The following is a 19,169-nucleotide window of genomic DNA, read 5'->3' on the forward strand; positions in this document are numbered from 1 at the left end:
AGCACTGCTATGACTGATTGAAGCCATGTTTTAACCCAACTGCACATGATTTCATTATTCAGCACTGCTATGACTGATTGAAGCCATGTTTAAACCCAATTGCACGAATTCATTATTCAGCACTGCTACGACTCATTGAAGCCATGTTTTAACCCAACTGCACATGATTTAATTATTCAGCACTGCTATGACTGATTGAAGCCATGTTTTAACCCAACTGCACATGATTTAATTATTCAGCACTGCTATGACTGATTGAAGCCATGTTTTAACCCAACTGCACATGATTTAATTATTCAGCACTGCTATGGCTGATTGAAGCCATGTTTTAACCCAACTGCACATGATTTAATTATTCAGCACTGCTATGACTGATTGAAGCCATGTTTTAACCCAACTGCAAATGATTTAATTATTCAGCACTGCTATGACTGATTAAAGCCATGTTTTAACCCAACTGCACATGATTCAATTATTCAGCACTGCTATGACTGATTGAAGCCATGTTTTAACCCAATTGCACGATTTCATTGTTCAGCACTGCTATGACTCATTGAAGCCATGTTTTAACCCAACTGCACATGATTTCATTATTCAGCACTGCTATGACTGATTGAAGCCATGTTTTAACCCAACTGCATATGATTTAATTATTCAGCACTGCTATGACTGATTGAAGCCATGTTTTAACCCAACTGCATATGATTTAATTATGCAGCACTGCTATGACTGATTGAAGCCATGCTTTAACACAACTGCACATGATTTAATTATTCAGCACTGCTATGACTGATTGAAGCCATGTTTTAACCCAACTGCACATGATTTAAATATTCAGCACTGCTATGACTGATTCAAGCCATGTTTTAACCCAATTGCATGATTTCATTATTCAGCACTGCTATGACTGATTGAAGCCATGTTTTAACCCAACTGCACATGATTTAATTATTCAGCACTGCTATGACTAATTGAAGCCAGGTTTTAACCCAATTGCACATGATTTCATTATTCAGCACTGCTATGACTGATTGAAGCCATGTTTTAACCAAATTGCATGATTTCATTATTCAGCACTGCTATGACTGATTGAAGCCATGTTTTAACCAAATTGCACATGATTTAATTATTCAGCACTGCTATGACTGATTGAAGCCATGGTTTAACCCAATTGCACATGATTTAATTATTCAGCACTGCTATGACTGATTGAAGCCATGTTTTAACCCAACTGCACATGATTTAATTATTCAGCACTGCTATGACTGATTGAAGCCATGTTTTAACCCAATTGCACATGATTTAATTATTCAGCACTGCTATGACTGATTGAAGCCATGGTTTAACCCAATTGCACATGATTTAATTATTCAGCACTGCTATGACTGATTGAAGCCATGTTTTAACACAACTGCACATGATTTAATTATTCAGCACTGCTATGACTAATTGAAGCCATGTTTTAACCCAACTGCACATGATTTCATTATTCAGCACTGCTATGACTGATTGAAGCCATGTTTTAACCAAATTGCATGATTTCATTATTCAGCACTGCTATGACTGATTGAAGCCATGTTTTAACCAAATTGCACATGATTTAATTATTCAGCACTGCTATGACTGATTGAAGCCATGGTTTAACCCAATTGCACATGATTTAATTATTCAGCACTGCTATGACTGATTGAAGCCATGTTTTAACCCAACTGCACATGATTTAATTATTCAGCACTGCTATGACTGATTGAAGCCATGTTTTAACCCAATTGCACATGATTTAATTATTCAGCACTGCTATGACTGATTGAAGCCATGGTTTAACCCAATTGCACATGATTTAATTATTCAGCACTGCTATGACTGATTGAAGCCATGTTTTAACCCAACTGCACATGATTTCATTATTCAGCACTGCTATGACTGATTGAAGCCATGTTTTAACCCAATTGCACATGATTTAATTATTCAGCACTGCTATGACTGATTGAAGCCATGGTTTAACCCAATTGCACATGATTTAATTATTCAGCACTGCTATGACTGATTGAAGCCATGTTTTAACACAACTGCACATGATTTAATTATTCAGCACTGCTATGACTGATTGAAGCCATGTTTTAACCCAATTGCACATGATTTAATTATTCAGCACTGCTATGACTGATTGAAGCCATGTTTTAACCCAACTGCACATGATTTAATTATTCAGCACTGCTATGACTGATTGAAGCCATGTTTTAACCCAATTGCACATGATTTAATTATTCAGCACTGCCATGACTGATTGAAGCCATGTTTTAACCCAACTGCACGATTTAAGTATTCAGCACTGCTATGACTGACTGAAGCCATGTTTTAACCCAACTGCACATGATTTCATTATTCAGCACTGCTATGACTGATTGAAGCCATGTTTTAACCCAACTGCACATGATTTCATTATTCAGCACTGCTATGACTGATTGAAGCCATGTTTTAACCCAACTGCATATGATTTAATTATTCAGCACTGCTATGACTGATTGAAGCCATGTTTTAACCCAACTGCATATGATTTAATTATGCAGCACTGCTATGACTGATTGAAGCCATGTTTTAACACAACTGCACATGATTTAATTATTCAGCACTGCTATGACTGATTGAAGCCATGTTTTAACCCAACTGCACATGATTTAAATATTCAGCACTGCTATGACTGATTGAAGCCATGTTTTAACCCAACTGCATATGATTTAATTATGCAGCACTGCTATGACTAATTGAAGCCATGTTTTAACCCAATTGCACGATTTAATTATTCAGCATTGCTATGACTGATTGAAGCCATGTTTTAACCCAACTGCACGATTTAATTATTCAGCACTGCTATGACTGATTGAAGCCATGTTTTAACCCAATTGCACGATTTAATTATTCAGCACTGCTATGACTGATTGAAGCCATGTTTTAACCCAACTGCACGATTTAATTATTCAGCACTGCTATGACTGATTGAAGCCATGTTTTAACCCAACTGCACATGATTTCATTATTCAGCACTGCTATGACTGATTGAAGCCATTTTTTAACCCAACTGCACATGATTTAATTATTCAGCACTGCTATGACTGATTGAAGCCATGTTTTAACCCAACTGCATATGATTTAATTATGCAGCACTGCTATGACTGATTGAAGCCATACTTTAACCCAACTGCACATGATTTAATTATTCAGCACTGCTATGACTGATTGAAGCCATGTTTTAACCCAACTGCATATGATTTAATTATGCAGCACTGCTATGACTGATTTTTGCCATGTTTTAACCCAACTGCACGATTTAATTATTCAGCACTGCTATGACTGATTGAAGCCATGTTTTAACCCAACTGCACATGATTTCATTATTCAGCACTGCTATGACTGATTGAAGCCATTTTTTAACCCAACTGCACATGATTTCATTATTCAGCACTGCTATGACTGATTGAAGCCATGTTTTAACCCAACTGCATATGATTTAATTATGCAGCACTGCTATGACTGATTTTTGCCATGTTTTAACCCAACTGCACGATTTAATTATTCAGCACTGCTATGACTGATTGAAGCCATGTTTTAACCCAACTGCACACGATTTAATTATTCAGCACCGCTATGACTGATTAAAGCTATGTTTTAACCCAACTGCACATGATTTAATTATTCAGCACTACTATGACTGATTGAGGCCATGTTTTAACCCAATTGCATGATTTCATTATTCAGCACTGCCACGACTGATTGAAGCCATGTTTTAACACAATTGCACATGATTTAATTATTCAGCACTGCTTTGACTGATTGAAGCCATGTTTTAACCCAATTGCACGATTTCATTATTCAGCACGGCTATGACTGACTGAAGCCATGTTTTAACCCAACTGCACATGATTTCATTATTCAGCACTGCTATGACTGATTGAAGCCATGTTTTAACCCAATTGCACGATTTCATTATTCAGCACTGCTATGACTCATTGAAGCCATGTTTTAACCCAACTGCACATGATTTAATTATTCAGCACTGCTATGACTGATTGAAGCCATGTTTTAACACAACTGCACATAATTTAATTATTCAGCACTGCTATGGCTGATTGAAGCCATGTTTTAACCCAACTGCACATGATTTAATTATTCAGCACTGCTATGACTGATTGAAGCCATGTTTTAACCCAACTGCACATGATTTCATTATTCAGCACTGCTATGACTGATTGAAGCCATGTTTAAACCCAATTGCACGATTTCATTATTCAGCACTGCTATGACTCATTGAAGCCATGTTTTAACCCAACTGTACATGATTTAATTATTCAGCACTGCTATGACTGATTGAAGCCATGTTTTAACCCAACTGCACATGATTTAATTATTCAGCACTGCTATGACTGATTGAAGCCATGTTTTAACCCAACTGCACATGATTTAATTATTCAGCACTGCTATGGCTGATTGAAGCCATGTTTTAACCCAACTGCACATGATTTAATTATTCAGCACTGCTATGACTGATTGAAGCCATGTTTTAACCCAACTGCAAATGATTTAATTATTCAGCACTGCTATGACTGATTAAAGCCATGTTTTAACCCAACTGCACATGATTTAATTATTCAGCACTGCTATGACTGATTGAAGCCATGTTTTAACCCAATTGCACGATTTCATTGTTCAGCACTGCTATGACTCATTGAAGCCATGTTTTAACCCAACTGCACATGATTTCATTATTCAGCACTGCTATGACTGATTGAAGCCATGTCTTAACCCAACTGCACATGGTTTAATTATTCAGCACTGCCATGAATGATTGAAGCCATGTTTTAACCCAACTGCACATGATTTAATTATTCAGCACTGCTATGACTGATTGAAGCCATGTTTTAACCCAACTGCACATGATTTAATTATTCAGCACTGCTATGACTGATTGAAGCCATGTTTTAACCCAATTGCACGATTTCATTATTCAGCACTGCTATGACTCATTGAAGCCATGTTTTAACCCAACTGCACATGATTTAATTATTCAGCACTGCTATGGCTGATTGAAGCCATGTTTTAACCCAACTGCACATGATTTAATTATTCAGCACTGCTATGACTGATTGAAGCCATGTTTTAACCCAACTGCACATGATTTCATTATTCAGCACTGCTATGACTGATTGAAGCCATGTTTCAACCCAATTGCACGATTTCATTATTCAGCACTGCTATGACTCATTGAAGCCATGTTTTAACCCAACTGCACGATTTAATTATTCAGCACTGCTATGACTGATTGAAGCCATGTTTTAACCCAACTGCACATGATTTAATTATTCAGCACTGCTATGACTGATTGAAGCCATGTTTTAACCCAACTGCACATGATTTAATTATTCAGCACTGCTATGACTGATTGAAGCCATGTTTTAACCCAACTGCACATGATTTAATTATTCAGCACTGCTATGACTGATTGAAGCCATGTTTTAACCCAACTGCACATGATTTCATTATTCAGGACTGCTATGACTGATTGAAGCCATGTTTTAACCCAATTGCACGATTTCATTATTCAGCACTGCTATGACTGATTGAAGCCATGTTTTAACCCAACTGCACATGATTTAATTATTCAGCACTGCTATGGCTGATTGAAGCCATGTTTTAACCCAACTGCACATGGTTTAAATATTCAGCACTGCTATGACTGATTGAAGCCATGTTTTCACCCAACTGCACATGATTTCATTATTCAGCACTGCTATGACTGATTGAAGCCATGCTTTAACTCAACTGCACATGATTTCATTATTCAGCACTGCTATGACTGATTGAAGCCATGTTTTAACCCAATTGCATGATTTCATTATTCAGCACTGCTATGACTGATTGAAGCCATGTTTTAACCTAATTGCACGATTTCATTATTCAGCACTGCTATGACTGATTGAAGCCATGTTTTAACCCAACTGCACATGATTTAATTATTCAGCACTGCTATGACTGATTGAAGCCATGTTTTAACCCAATTGCACGATTTCATTATTCAGCACTGCTATGACTGATTGAAGCCATGTTTTAACCCAATTGCATGACATAATTATTCAGCACGGCTATGACTGATTGAAGCCATGTTTTAACCCAATTGCACAATTTCATTATTCAGCACAGCTATGACTGATTGAAGCTATGTTTTAACCCAACTGCACATGATTTCATTATTCAGCACTGCTATGACTGATTGAAGCCATGTTTTAACCCAACTGCACATGATTTAATTATTCAGCACTGCTATGACTGATTGAAGCCATGTTTTAACCCAACTGCACATGATTTAATTATTCAGCACTGCTATGACTGATTGAAGCCATGTTTTAACCCAACTGCACATGATTTCATTATTCAGCACTGCTATGACTGATTGAAGCCATGTTTTAACCCAATTGCACGATTTCATTATTCAGCACTGCTATGGCTGATTCAAGCCATGTTTTAACCCAACTGCACGATTTAATTATTCAGCACTGCTATGGCTGATTGAAGCCATGTTTTAACCCAACTGCACATGGTTTAATTATTCAGCACTGCCATGAATGACTGAAGCCATGTTTTAACCCAACTGCACATGATTTCATTATTCAGCACTGCTATGACTGATTGAAGCCATGTTTTAACCCAAGTGCACATGATTTCATTATTCAGCACTGCTATGACTGATTGAAGCCATGTTTTAACCCAATTGCATGATTTCATTATTCAGCACTGCTATGGCTGATTGAAGCCATGTTCTAACCCAACTGCACGATTTAATTATTCAGCACTGCTATGGCTGATTGAAGCCATGTTTTAACCCAACTGCACATGGTTTAATTATTCAGCACTGCCATGAATGACTGAAGCCATGTTTTAACCCAACTGCACATGATTTAATTATTCAGCACTGCTATGACTGATTGAAGCCATGTTTTAACTCAACTGCACATGATTTCATTATTCAGCACTGCTATGACTGATTGAAGCCATGTTTTAACCCAATTGCATGATTTCATTATTCAGCACTGCTATGACTGATTGAAGCCATGTTTTAACCAAATTGCACGATTTCATTATTCAGCACTGCTATGACTGATTGAAGCCATGTTTTAACCCAACTGCACATGATTTAATTATTCAGCACTGCTATGACTGATTGAAGCCATGTTTTAACCCAATTGCACGATTTCATTATTCAGCACTGCTATGACTGATTGAAGCCATGTTTTAACCCAATTGCATGACATAATTATTCAGCACGGCTATGACAGATTGAAGCCATGTTTTAACCCAATTGCACAATTTCATTATTCAGCACAGCTATGACTGATTGAAGCTATGTTTTAACCCAACTGCACATGATTTAATTATTCAGCACTGCTATGACTGATTGAAGCCATGTTTTAACCCAACTGCACATGATTTAATTATTCAGCACTGCTATGACTGATTGAAGCCATGTTTTAACCCAATTGCATGATTTCATTATTCAGCACTGCTATGACTGATTGAAGCCATGTTTTAACCCAATTGCACGATTTCATTATTCAGCACTGCTATGACTGATTGAAGCCATGTTTTAACCCAATTGCACGATTTAATTATTCAGCACTGCTATGACTGATTGAAGCCATGTTTTAACCTAATTGCACAATTTCATTATTCAGCACTGCTATGACTGATTGAAGCTATGTTTTAACCCAACTGCACATGATTTAATTATTCAGCACTGCTATGACTGATTGAAGACATGTTTTAACCCAACTGCACATGATTTAATTATTCAGCACTGCCATGACTGATTGAAGCCATGTTTTAACCCAACTGCACATGATTTAATTATTCAGCACTGCCATGACTGATTGAAGCCATGTTTTAACCCAATTGCACAATTTCATTATTCAGCACTGCTATGACTGATTGAAGCTATGTTTTAACCCAACTGCACATGATTTAATTATTCAGCACTGCTATGACTGATTGAAGCCATGTTTTAACCCAATTGCACGATTTCATTATTCAGCACTGCTATGACTGATTGAAGCCATGTTTTAACCCAATTGCACAATTTCATTATTCAGCACTGCTATGACTGATTGAAGCCATGTTTTAACCCAATTGCACGATTTAATTATTCAGCACTGCTATGACTGATTGAAGCCATGTTTTAACCCAACTGCACGATTTAATTATTCAGCACTGCTATGACTCATTGAAGCCATGTTTTAACCCAATTGCATGATTGCATTATTCAGCACTGCTATGACTGATTGAAGCCATGTTTTAACCCAACTGCACGATTTAATTATTCAGCACTGCCATGACTGATTGAAGCCATGTTTTAACCCAACTGCACATGATTTCATTATTCAGCACTGCCATGACTGATTGAAGCTATGTTTTAACCCATTTGCATGATTTCATTATTCAGCACTGCCATGACTGATTGAAACCATGTTTTAACCCAATTGCACGATTTAATTATTCGGCACTGCCATGACTGATTGAAGCCATGTTTTAACCCAATTGCACGATTTCATTATTCAGCACGGCTATGACTGATTGAAGCCATGTTTTAACCCAATTGCACAATTTCATTATTCAGCACTGCTATGACTGATTGAAGCTATGTTTTAACCCAACTGCACACGATTTAATTATTCAGCACTGCTATGACTGATTGAAGCCATGTTTTAACCCAACTGCACATGATTTAATTATTCAGCACTGCTATGACTGATTGAAGCCATGTTTTAACCCAACTGCACATGATTTAATTATTCAGCACTGCTATGGCTGATTGAAGCCATGTTTTAACCCAACTGCACATGATTTAATTATTCAGCACTGCTATGACTGATTGAAGCCATGTTTTAACCCAACTGCAAATGATTTAATTATTCAGCACTGCTATGACTGATTAAAGCCATGTTTTAACCCAACTGCACATGATTTAATTATTCAGCACTGCTATGACTGATTGAAGCCATGTTTTAACCCAATTGCACGATTTCATTGTTCAGCACTGCTATGACTCATTGAAGCCATGTTTTAACCCAACTGCACATGATTTCATTATTCAGCACTGCTATGACTGATTGAAGCCATGTTTTAACCCAACTGCATATGATTTAATTATTCAGCACTGCTATGACTGATTGAAGCCATGTTTTAACCCAACTGCATATGATTTAATTATGCAGCACTGCTATGACTGATTGAAGCCATGTTTTAACACAACTGCACATGATTTAATTATTCAGCACTGCTATGACTGATTGAAGCCATGTTTTAACCCAACTGCACATGATTTAAATATTCAGCACTGCTATGACTGATTCAAGCCATGTTTTAACCCAACTGCACATGATTTCATTATTCAGCACTGCCATGACTGATTGAAGCCATGTTTTAACCCATTTGCATGATTTCATTATTCAGCACTGCCATGACTGATTGAAACCATGTTTTAACCCAATTGCACGATTTAATTATTCGGCACTGCCATGACTGATTGAAGCCATGTTTTAACCCAATTGCACGATTTCATTATTCAGCACGGCTATGACTGATTGAAGCCATGTTTTAACCCAATTGCACAATTTCATTATTCAGCACTGCTATGACTGATTGAAGCTATGTTTTAACCCAACTGCACACGATTTAATTATTCAGCACTGCTATGACTGATTGAAGCCATGTTTTAACCCAACTGCACATGATTTAATTATTCAGCACTGCTATGACTGATTGAAGCCATGTTTTAACCCAACTGCACATGATTTAATTATTCAGCACTGCTATGGCTGATTGAAGCCATGTTTTAACCCAACTGCACATGATTTAATTATTCAGCACTGCTATGACTGATTGAAGCCATGTTTTAACCCAACTGCAAATGATTTAATTATTCAGCACTGCTATGACTGATTAAAGCCATGTTTTAACCCAACTGCACATGATTTCATTATTCAGCACTGCCATGACTGATTGAAGCCATGTTTTAACCCATTTGCATGATTTCATTATTCAGCACTGCCATGACTGATTGAAACCATGTTTTAACCCAATTGCACGATTTAATTATTCAGCACTGCTATGACTCATTGAAGCCATGTTTTAACCCAATTGCATGATTGCATTATTCAGCACTGCTATGACTGATTGAAGCCATGTTTTAACCCAACTGCACGATTTAATTATTCAGCACTACCATGACTGATTGAAGCCATGTTTTAACCCAACTGCACATGATTTCATTATTCAGCACTGCCATGACTGATTGAAGCCATGTTTTAACCCATTTGCATGATTTCATTATTCAGCACTGCCATGACTGATTGAAACCATGTTTTAACCCAATTGCACGATTTAATTATTCGGCACTGCCATGACTGATTGAAGCCATGTTTTAACCCAATTGCACGATTTCATTATTCAGCACGGCTATGACTGATTGAAGCCATGTTTTAACCCAATTGCACAATTTCATTATTCAGCACTGCTATGACTGATTGAAGCTATGTTTTAACCCAACTGCACACGATTTAATTATTCAGCACTGCTATGACTGATTGAAGCCATGTTTTAACCCAACTGCACATGATTTAATTATTCAGCACTGCTATGACTGATTGAAGCCATGTTTTAACCCAACTGCACATGATTTAATTATTCAGCACTGCTATGGCTGATTGAAGCCATGTTTTAACCCAACTGCACACGATTTAATTATTCAGCACTGCTATGACTGATTGAAGCCATGTTTTAACCCAACTGCACATGATTTAATTATTCAGCACTGCTATGACTGATTGAAGCCATGTTTTAACCCAACTGCACATGATTTTATTATTCAGCACTGCTATGGCTGATTGAAGCCATGTTTTAACCCAACTGCACATGATTTAATTATTCAGCACTGCTATGACTGATTGAAGCCATGTTTTAACCCAACTGCAAATGATTTAATTATTCAGCACTGCTATGACTGATTAAAGCCATGTTTTAACCCAACTGCACATGATTTAATTATTCAGCACTGCTATGACTGATTGAAGCCATGTTTTAACCCAATTGCACGATTTCATTGTTCAGCACTGCTATGACTCATTGAAGCCATGTTTTAACCCAACTGCACATGATTTCATTATTCAGCACTGCTATGACTGATTGAAGCCATGTTTTAACCCAACTGCATATGATTTAATTATTCAGCACTGCTATGACTGATTGAAGCCATGTTTTAACCCAACTGCATATGATTTAATTATGCAGCACTGCTATGACTGATTGAAGCCATGTTTTAACACAACTGCACATGATTTAATTATTCAGCACTGCTATGACTGATTGAAGCCATGTTTTAACCCAACTGCACATGATTTAAATATTCAGCACTGCTATGACTGATTCAAGCCATGTTTTAACCCAATTGCATGATTTCATTATTCAGCACTGCTATGACTGATTGAAGCCATGTTTTAACCCAACTGCACATGATTTAATTATTCAGCACTGCTATGACTAATTGAAGCCAGGTTTTAACCCAATTGCACATGATTTCATTATTCAGCACTGCTATGACTGATTGAAGCCATGTTTTAACCAAATTGCATGATTTCATTATTCAGCACTGCTATGACTGATTGAAGCCATGTTTTAACCAAATTGCACATGATTTAATTATTCAGCACTGCTATGACTGATTGAAGCCATGGTTTAACCCAATTGCACATGATTTCATTATTCAGCACTGCTATGACTGATTGAAGCCATGTTTTAACCCAACTGCACATGATTTCATTATTCAGCACTGCTATGACTGATTGAAGCCATGTTTTAACCCAATTGCACATGATTTAATTATTCAACACTGCTATGACTGATTGAAGCCATGGTTTAACCCAATTGCACATGATTTAATTATTCAGCACTGCTATGACTGATTGAAGCCATGTTTTAACACAACTGCACATGATTTAATTATTCAGCACTGCTATGACTAATTGAAGCCATGTTTTAACCCAACTGCACATGATTTCATTATTCAGCACTGCTATGACTGATTGAAGCCATGTTTTAACCAAATTGCATGATTTCATTATTCAGCACTGCTATGACTGATTGAAGCCATGTTTTAACCCAATTGCACATGATTTAATTATTCAGCACTGCTATGACTGATTGAAGCCATGGTTTAACCCAATTGCACATGATTTAATTATTCAGCACTGCTATGACTGATTGAAGCCATGTTTTAACCCAACTGCACATGATTTCATTATTCAGCACTGCTATGACTGATTGAAGCCATGTTTTAACCGAATTGCACATGATTTAATTATTCAGCACTGCTATGACTGATTGAAGCCATGGTTTAACCCAATTGCACATGATTCAATTATTCAGCACTGCTATGACTGATTGAAGCCATGTTTTAACACAACTGCACATGATTTAATTATTCAGCACTGCTATGACTGATTGAAGCCATGTTTTAACCCAATTGCACATGATTTAATTATTCAGCACTGCTATGACTGATTGAAGCCATGTTTTAACCCAACTGCACATGATTTAATTATTCAGCACTGCTATGACTGATTGAAGCCATGTTTTAACCCAATTGCACATGATTTAATTATTCAGCACTGCCATGACTGATTGAAGACATGTTTTAACCCAACTGCACGATTTAAGTATTCAGCACTGCTATGACTGACTGAAGCCATGTTTTAACCCAACTGCACATGATTTCATTATTCAGCACTGCTATGACTGATTGAAGCAATGTTTTAACCCAACTGCACATGATTTCATTATTCACCACTGCTATGACTGATTGAAGCCATGTTTTAACCCAACTGCATATGATTTAATTATTCAGCACTGCTATGACTGATTGAAGCCATGTTTTAACCCAACTGCACATGATTTAATTATGCAGCACTGCTATGACTGATTGAAGCCATGTTTTAACACAACTGCACATGATTTAATTATTCAGCACTGCTATGACTGATTGAAGCCATGTTTTAACCCAACTGCACATGATTTAAATATTCAGCACTGCTATGACTGATTGAAGCCATGTTTTAACCCAACTGCATATGATTTAATTATGCAGCACTGCTATGACTAATTGAAGCCATGTTTTAACCCAATTGCACGATTTAATTATTCAGCATTGCTATGACTGATTGAAGCCATGTTTTAACCCAACTGCACGATTTAATTATTCAGCACTGCTATGACTGATTGAAGCCATGTTTTAACCCAATTGCACGATTTAATTATTCAGCACTGCTATGACTGATTGAAGCCATGTTTTAACCCAACTGCACGATTTAATTATTCAGCACTGCTATGACTGATTGAAGCCATGTTTTAACCCAACTGCACATGATTTCATTATTCAGCACTGCTATGACTGATTGAAGCCATTTTTTAACCCAACTGCACATGATTTAATTATTCAGCACTGCTATGACTGATTGAAGCCATGTTTTAACCCAACTGCATATGATTTAATTATGCAGCACTGCTATGACTGATTGAAGCCATACTTTAACCCAACTGCACATGATTTAATTATTCAGCACTGCTATGACTGATTGAAGCCATGTTTTAACCCAACTGCATATGATTTAATTATGCAGCACTGCTATGACTGATTTTTGCCATGTTTTAACCCAACTGCACGATTTAATTATTCAGCACTGCTATGACTGATTGAAGCCATGTTTTAACCCAACTGCACATGATTTCATTATTCAGCACTGCTATGACTGATTGAAGCCATTTTTTAACCCAACTGCACATGATTTCATTATTCAGCACTGCTATGACTGATTGAATCCATGTTTTAACCCAACTGCATATGATTTAATTATGCAGCACTGCTATGACTGATTGAAGCCATACTTTAACCCAACTGCACATGATTTAATTATTCAGCACTGCTATGACTGATTGAAGCCATGTTTTAACCCAACTGCATATGATTTAATTATGCAGCACTGCTATGACTGATTTTTGCCATGTTTTAACCCAACTGCACGATTTAATTATTCAGCACTGCTATGACTGATTGAAGCCATGTTTTAACCCAACTGCACACGATTTAATTATTCAGCACCGCTATGACTGATTAAAGCTATGTTTTAACCCAACTGCACATGATTTAATTATTCAGCACTACTATGACTGATTGAGGCCATGTTTTAACCCAATTGCATGATTTCATTATTCAGCACTGCCACGACTGATTGAAGCCATGTTTTAACACAATTGCACATGATTTAATTATTCAGCTCTGCTTTGACTGATTGAAGCCATGTTTTAACCCAATTGCACGATTTCATTATTCAGCACTGCTATGACTGACTGAAGCCATGTTTTAACCCAACTGCACATGATTTCATTATTCAGCACTGCTATGACTGATTGAAGCCATGTTTTAACCGAATTGCACGATTTCATTATTCAGCACTGCTATGACTCATTGAAGCCATGTTTTAACCCAACTGCACATGATTTAATTATTCAGCACTGCTATGACTGATTGAAGCCATGTTTTAACACAACTGCACATAATTTAATTATTCAGCACTGCTATGGCTGATTGAAGCCATGTTTTAACCCAACTGCACATGATTTAATTATTCAGCACTGCTATGACTGATTGAAGCCATGTTTTAACCCAACTGCACATGATTTCATTATTCAGCACTGCTATGACTGATTGAAGCCATGTTTAAACCCAATTGCACGATTTCATTATTCAGCACTGCTATGACTCATTGAAGCCATGTTTTAACCCAACTGCACATGATTTAATTATTCAGCACTGCTATGACTGATTGAAGCCATGTTTTAACCCAACTGCACATGATTTAATTATTCAGCACTGCTATGACTGATTGAAGCCATGTTTTAACCCAACTGCACATGATTTAATTATTCAGCACTGCTATGGCTGATTGAAGCCATGTTTTAACCCAACTGCACATGATTTAATTATTCAGCACTGCTATGACTGATTGAAGCCATGTTTTAACCCAACTGCAAATGATTTAATTATTCAGCACTGCTATGACTGATTAAAGCCATGTTTTAACCCAATTGCACATGATTTAATTATTCAGCACTGCTATGACTGATTGAAGCCATGTTTTAACCCAATTGCACGATTTCATTGTTCAGCACTGCTATGACTCATTGAAGCCATGTTTTAACCCAACTGCACATGATTTCATTATTCAGCACTGCTATGACTGATTGAAGCCATGTTTTAACCCAACTGCACATGGTTTAATTATTCAGCACTGCCATGAATGACTGAAGCCATGTTTTAACCCAACTGCACATGATTTAATTATTCAGCACTGCTATGACTGATTGAAGCCATGTTTTAACCCAACTGCACATGATTTAATTATTCAGCACTGCTATGACTGATTGAAGCCATGTTTTAACCCAATTGCACGATTTCATTATTCAGCACTGCTATGACTCATTGAAGCCATGTTTTAACCCAACTGCACATGATTTAATTATTCAGCACTGCTATGGCTGATTGAAGCCATGTTTTAACCCAGCTGCACATGATTTAATTATTCAGCACTGCTATGACTGATTGAAGCCATGTTTTAACCCAACTGCACATGATTTCATTATTCAGCACTGCTATGACTGATTGAAGCCATGTTTTAACCCAATTGCACGATTTCATTATTCAGCACTGCTATGACTCATTGAAGCCATGTTTTAACCCAACTGCACGATTTAATTATTCAGCACTGCTATGACTGATTGAAGCCATGTTTTAACCCAACTGCACATGATTTAATTATTCAGCACTGCTATGACTGATTGAAGCCATGTTTTAACCCAACTGCACATGATTTAATTATTCAGCACTGCTATGACTGATTGAAGCCATGTTTTAACCCAACTGCACATGATTTAATTATTCAGCACTGCTATGACTGATTGAAGCCATGTTTTAACCCAACTGCACATGATTTCATTATTCAGGACTGCTATGACTGATTGAAGCCATGTTTTAACCCAATTGCACGATTTCATTATTCAGCACTGCTATGACTGATTGAAGCCATGTTTTAACCCAACTGCACATGATTTAATTATTCAGCACTGCTATGGCTGATTGAAGCCATGTTTTAACCCAACTGCACATGGTTTAATTATTCAGCACTGCCATGAATGACTGAAGCCATGTTTTAACCCAACTGCACATGATTTAATTATTCAGCACTGCTATGACTGATTGAAGCCATGTTTTAACTCAACTGCACATGATTTCATTATTCAGCACTGCTATGAGTGATTGAAGCCATGTTTTAACCCAATTGCATGATTTCATTATTCAGGACTGCTATGACTGATTGAAGCCATGTTTTAACCTAATTGCACGATTTCATTATTCAGCACTGCTATGACTGATTGAAGCCATGTTTTAACCCAACTGCACATGATTTAATTATTCAGCACTGCTATGACTGATTGAAGCCATGTTTTAACCCAATTGCACGATTTCATTATTCAGCACTGCTATGACTGATTGAAGCCATGTTTTAACCCAATTGCATGACATAATTATTCAGCACGGCTATGACTGATTGAAGCCATGTTTTAACCCAATTGCACAATTTCATTATTCAGCACAGCTATGACTGATTGAAGCTATGTTTTAACCCAACTGCACATGATTTAATTATTCAGCACTGCTATGACTGATTGAAGCCATGTTTTAACCCAACTGCACATGATTTAATTATTCAGCACTGCTATGACTGATTGAAGCCATGTTTTAACCCAACTGCACATGATTTAATTATTCAGCACTGCTATGACTGATTGAAGCCATGTTTTAACCCAACTGCACATGATTTCATTATTCAGCACTGCTATGACTGATTGAAGCCATGTTTTAACCCAATTGCACGATTTCATTATTCAGCACTGCTATGACTCATTGAAGCCATGTTTTAACCCAACTGCACGATTTAATTATTCAGCACTGCTATGGCTGATTGAAGCCATGTTTTAACCCAACTGCACATGGTTTAATTATTCAGCACTGCCATGAATGACTGAAGCCATGTTTTAACCCAACTGCACATGATTTAATTATTCAGCACTGCTATGACTGATTGAAGCCATGTTTTAACTCAACTGCACATGATTTCATTATTCAGCACTGCTATGACTGATTGAAGCCATGTTTTAACCCAATTGCATGATTTCATTATTCAGCACTGCTATGACTGATTGAAGCCATGTTTTAACCTAATTGCACGATTTCATTATTCAGCACTGCTATGACTGATTGAAGCCATGTTTTAACCCAACTGCACATGATTTAATTATTCAGCACTGCTATGACTGATTGAAGCCATGTTTTAACCCAATTGCACGATTTCATTATTCAGCACTGCTATGACTGATTGAAGCCATGTTTTAACCCAATTGCATGACATAATTATTCAGCACGGCTATGACTGATTGAAGCCATGTTTTAACCCAATTGCACAATTTCATTATTCAGCACAGCTATGACTGATTGAAGCTATGTTTTAACCCAACTGCACATGATTTAATTATTCAGCACTGCTATGACTGATTGAAGCCATGTTTTAACCCAACTGCACATGATTTAATTATTCAGCACTGCTATGACTGATTGAAGCCATGTTTTAACCCAATTGCATGATTTCATTATTCAGCACTGCTATGACTGATTGAAGCCATGTTTTAACCCAATTGCACGATTTCATTATTCAGCACTGCTATGACTGATTGAAGCCATGTTTTAACCCAATTGCACGATTTAATTATTCAGCACTGCTATGACTGATTGAAGCCATGTTTTAACCTAATTGCACAATTTCATTATTCAGCACTGCTATGACTGATTGAAGCTATGTTTTAACCCAACTGCACATGATTTAATTATTCAGCACTGCTATGACTGATTGAAGACATGTTTTAACCCAACTGCACATGATTTAATTATTCAGCACTGCCATTACTGATTGAAGCAATGTTTTAACCCAACTGCACATGATTTCATTATTCAGCACTGCTATGACTGATTGAAGCCATGTTTTAACCCAATTGCACAATTTCATTATTCAGCACTGCTATGACTGATTGAAGCTATGTTTTAACCCAACTGCACATGATTTAATTATTCAGCACTGCTATGACTGATTGATGCCATGTTTTAACCCAACTGCACATGATTTAATTATTCAGCACTGCCATGACTGATTGAAGCCATGTTTTAACCCAACTGCACATGATTTAATTATTCAGCACTGCCATGACTGATTGAAGCCATGTTTTAACCCAATTGCACAATTTCATTATTCAGCACTGCTATGACTGATTGAAGCTATGTTTTAACCCAACTGCACATGATTTAATTATTCAGCACTGCTATGACTGATTGATGGCATGTTTTAACCCAACTGCACATGATTTAATTATTCAGCACTGCTATGACTGATTGAAGCCATGTTTTAACCCAATTGCACATGATTTCATTATTCAGCACTGCTATGACTGATTGAAGCCATGTTTTAACCCAATTGCACAATTTCATTATTCAGCACTGCTATGACTGATTGAAGCCATGTTTTAACCCAATTGCACGATTTAATTATTCAGCACTGCTATGACTGATTGAAGCCATGTTTTAACCCAACTGCACGATTTAATTATTCAGCACTGCTATGACTCATTGAAGCCATGTTTTAACCCAATTGCATGATTTCATTATTCAGCACTGCTATGACTGATTGAAGCCATGTTTTAACCCAACTGCACGATTTAATTATTCAGCACTGCCATGACTGATTGAAGCCATGTTTTAACCCAACTGCACATGATTTCATTATTCAGCACTGCCATGACTGATTGAAGCCATGTTTTAACCCAATTGCATGATTTCATTATTCAGCACTGCCATGACTGATTGAAACCATGTTTTAACCCAATTGCACGATTTAATTATTCGGCACTGCCATGACTGATTGAAGCCATGTTTTAACCCAATTGCACGATTTCATTATTCAGCACGG

This window comes from Sinohyriopsis cumingii, chromosome 13 (assembly GCF_028554795.1).
Source record: "Sinohyriopsis cumingii isolate HCF-2022 chromosome 13, ASM2855479v2, whole genome shotgun sequence".
In the NCBI taxonomy this organism is placed as follows: domain Eukaryota; kingdom Metazoa; phylum Mollusca; class Bivalvia; order Unionida; family Unionidae; genus Sinohyriopsis; species Sinohyriopsis cumingii.